The sequence below is a fragment of the Petaurus breviceps genome, unplaced genomic scaffold (genome assembly GCF_028583685.1).
Source record: "Petaurus breviceps papuanus isolate PSGF00001 unplaced genomic scaffold, PetGlider_PUasm1.0 207, whole genome shotgun sequence".
NCBI lineage: Eukaryota > Metazoa > Chordata > Mammalia > Diprotodontia > Petauridae > Petaurus > Petaurus breviceps.
The window spans coordinates 31,153,388-31,157,986 of NW_027185850.1; positions in this window are offsets into that span (position 1 = coordinate 31,153,388).

Here is a 4,599-nt window from a genome sequence, read left to right on the forward strand (position 1 = left end):
AGTCTTCTCTTTCTTTGAAACTTCATAAATGCACTGGTAGGCACAGAGCTTTATCCACATCTCAGTGAATTTTCTTGATCTTATTTTCACACAATAAGCCAAGTATAATTGGCTAACCTGAGGAATTATCTAAAATCAGTAAGGCTTTAAATTTGATATTATTGTCCTTGCAAAAGTTTTCAACAGTTGGGCTGAAATAACTTGAAAGCTAGTCTTTAAAATCAGCTTTAGTCACCCATGCTTTCTTATTTAGCTGCCAAAAAAGTGGAATTGATCAATGGCAAAGCTTGAGGAGTTTGAAAATTATAAGCAAGTATTGGTTTTAATTTAAAATCTCCTTCTTAGAAAAAATCCCCTTCATCATTATCTTCCAATAAAATTGTCAGGTGAAACTTAGACAATTTAAATTCAGGTAGAATTTTTTCTTTCTTAGAAATATAAGTTCTATTCAAAGTTTTTTTTAAATGAATGTTAAAAATTGCTTTTACGTGTAACTGGAGGAAAATTTTAAAAATAAATGAAGAAATATAAGTTCCAGAAGGTATCTTTTCCTAGAATAAACATGTTTCATCCACATTAAAAATTTGTTGACATTAAATTTCTTCAAAACATAGGGATAGTTACATCACCCTCATCTGCACTGGCCTCCTTGCCTGTAATTTTAACATTATGTAATCAAACTCAGGTTTTGAAGTGACTGACCCAACCAATGATTGCAGTGAAATTCCTTCATATTTAATTTCTTTTCCATTTTCTTTCAGAACCATAATGAAACTTGAAGCTTTTGAGTGGATGGCTGCTCTGCTAAAAGGAGGGCATTTTTTAAAAATTGTAATCTTTAATCCATACTGCTAAAAAGATAAGCCATTTCTATCATTGTAACATGTCCATTCCTCATAGTTGTTTGCAAAAAGCTGATGCAACTTGGTCCTTTTTTTTTCTTTTCCCTGAATGTTTTATAAGGTTACGTATGGTAGTTTCAGGCATTCTGATATCTTGCCCTCTTTTAGAGTTACTATGACCACACCTATTCCACTTGATTATATCAAATTTTTGTTCTAGTGTGATAACAAACCACTCCCTTTTTTTATAATGATAGTGTTTCTCAGGTCTTCCTTTTGTTCACTTTGTTAAAAAGAAACAGCTGTTAGTAATAAGTTGTATCTGTAGTAGCATAGTACATTCACATGTGAGGATAGACAAGCTCAGAATGATTACACAGCAGTATATTAAAACCCTAGACTAGCTTGCGCAATCCAATTAATTGAAATTTCACATTTTCACACTAACTCAAATTTTGCATTATTTGAACTCATATCAATCACAAACTGTCTGTAATGTTCATGGGTGTTTCCATTCAGAAGGTGACCAATGGATTCTGGCTAATTCTACTTTACCCTCAAGTTCAAAGATATCTGGACTGTTTTCTTTAAAAATTTCTTGAAAATATGATTTTTAGACTTTTCTTTTGGTTGTAACTTTCAGGCAATTCAATGATTTTTAATGATCTCTCCTCGTTCTGTTTTCCAAGTCAGATTTTTTTTTTTTACTATGAAATACCTCACATTGTCTTCTATTTTCTCAGTCTTTTGGCTTTGTTTAAATATCTCTTGTTGTGTCATGAAGCTTCTGTTTGGTCCATTCTAATTTTCAGGGAGTTTGTTGCTTGGGTAAGGTTTTGTACCTCTTCTGCCAAATTGTTAGCTTCCTTTCCAATTATTTCTTCTATAACTTTTATTTCTTTCCTAATTTTTCTTTTCATACTCTCAATTAATTTATAAAACTCTCTTAAACACCTTTTCTTAACTTTTGCTTCACATCTCCCAGGAATTCTAGTTGAATTTGTGGCCAAATTTTGTTTTTCTTTGAGGCTTCACTTGTAGATGTTTGGAATCATTCTAGGTTTTCCCCCTTGAGAATTCCTGTCACCATAATAGCTTTTTTTTTTTTCCAAATAAAGGAAATATCCTTTTATTTTCCTCAAAACAACCTTTTAAAACTTCAGTGTTTCTCCTTAGTCCCAGAATATAAGTATTGCCATTGCATCATTTTATAGGCCATTCCTATTTCCTTTCAGGTTTTTCTTTTTTTTTTTTAATTAAATTTTATGTTTATTTTTAGTTTATATCATTCATTTCCACAAGATTTTGAGTTATAAATTTTCTCTCCATCTTTCCCCTACCCACCACCCCAAAACAGTGATCCCACTGTCCCCTCCCCCAATCTGCTCTCTCCTATATCCTCCCCCATGCCCCCTCCAACTGTCCAGTTGGACAAGATGGATCTCTATGCCCCTGTGCCTATATATCTTATTTCCCAGTTACATGTAAAATAATAATAATGATATATTTTTTTAAAATATTTGATTTTAAAACTTTGAATTCCAGATCATCCTTACTGGGAAGATAAGCAATTCAATATTGGTTGCATAATAGCTTTTAAGGGTGGGATTCTTTCTTTGTTTATTCTTCCAGCCTACTTCATGACTTCAGACTATATCACAGTCAGGCTATGCACTTCTGGAGGGACTGACTGGGCTAGCCTGTTGCTATTTTCTTGAGTTATTGATTGTTGTGTTTTTCTAGGACCTCAGGGATTGCTCAGGCAGGAAACTTATATTCTTCCAGTGCCCCCAAAGAGCTTTCAACCATGGTCTGCTGCCCTTCATGGTACCAGCTCTATACTTTTCTGACCTGGGTTTGTGTCTAAGCAACACATCTGTTTTCTTGCCCCTGGTTGGAGTTCTAGAAGACTGTTGTTGGACTTAGTCATTATCAGCCAGCTGGAAAACTGAAAGTTCATAGCGACAGAACTATAGATTCCCTTTGTTCCGAGATTCCTGCTCTGGTTATTTGCCTGCAAGCTTCAGTCTGGCCTAGAAGCTGGAACTATGACCCGACTCCGCTCTTGGAATCCAAATTACAGAACTCCTCCTTGCTTCTGAATTTGCTCTTCAATAGGCACACAGCCTAGGATCCATGATCCTTCCTTACTCTGGAGTACTACACTTAAGAACAGTTCCCCTTATCAGTCTCCCTTGGATCTAGGACTGAGAACTAGGGAGGGAGCAATGGAGCTGCCAGTTAGCACCTGTTCCTGCAACCTACACAAGCCTAAGCTCTTCTGTATTGGATCTGGAGTCACCTCTTACCTTGGTACACAGCCTCTCCCTATGCTGGAATGCTCTTTGCGGAGCATTTCTGGCCAGAGCCAGGCCCTAGTGTTTAGAGATCTCTCTGTCAGTCTTCCCGTACCCATCGGGGTGAGAAAAATGACTCACTGTGATTTTTCTTGAATTTTCTGAGCAGTATTCAGTCTAGTGCATTTTAAAGATCTGTTTGGATCAGTAGTCATCTATCTGGGCCCCAGTGATGCTCCACAAGCATTTATTTATTTATTTTTTAAAGCAATCGGGGTTAAGTAACTTGCTCAAGGTTACACGGCCAGTTATTTTTGGGTGTGGTGCTGAGTGTCTGAGCCCGGGATTCAATCTCCAGGTCATCCTGACACTGGAGCCAGTGTTCTTACTCGCTGAGCCACCTGGCCGCCCCTCCACAAGCATTTATTACAAAGCATCAAAGTATCTCAGGCATTCTGCTAAGCATTAGAGACACAAAGAAAGACAAAAACATTCCTGCCCTCAAGAGGATTACAGTTTAATATCTGCATACATGTATGAGGAGAAGACAAATACCTATGCATATAGATATTGAGAGATTATCTGTAGGATAAACATAAGGTCATCTGAAAGAGAAAGGCACCAACAGCAGACAGAATCAGAAAAGGGCGACTACAAGAACTGGGGATTTGAGCTGAGTCTAGAAGGTAGCTAGGGAAGCTAGGAGCTGACGATAAGGAGGGAGTCCGCCATCAAACACGTATTAAATTCCTGCTTTTTACCAGGCATTGTGCTAAATGCTGGGATACAAAGAAGGACAAAAGATAGTCTGTGTTCTCAAGGAATTCACACTCTAATGGGGGACACATGTAAACAGCTGTGTGTGAACAGGATACATACAGGATAAGTTGAAAATATTTGGGAAGGGCTGGGAAAGGATTCTACTGGGTGGGATTTTAACTGAGACTTGAAGGCCTCTAGGGAAGCCAGGAGGGAGGCAGAGTTGAAGAGGGAGAGAATCTAGGCCTGGGATTCCAACATTTATATAGATCCTATTATGTGTTAGATACAAATATTATCTCATTTGATCTTCACAACAATTTTGCTTTTTTTTTTTTTTGCCTTTTTCGAGGGCAGTTGGGATTAAGTAACTTGCCCAAGGTTACACAGCTAGTTTTTTTGTGTGGGTGTTAAGTGTCCGAGGCCCGAACCAAACTTGGGTCCTCCTGACTCCGGGGCCAGCACTTTGCTCACTGCGCCACCTAGCTGCCCCAAACTTTGCTATTATTATCCCCATTTTATAGTAGAAGAAATTGAGGCAAACAGAGGTTACGTGACTTGCCCAGGGTCACACAGCAAAGCTAGGTTTGAACTTGTCTTCTTGACCCCAGGCCCAGCTCTATGTACTGCTCTGCTAGCTGCCTCTGTGGACAGGGGAAGCCAGGGAAGTCTTCCAGAAGATGGAGTGGGATGTTCTCTCA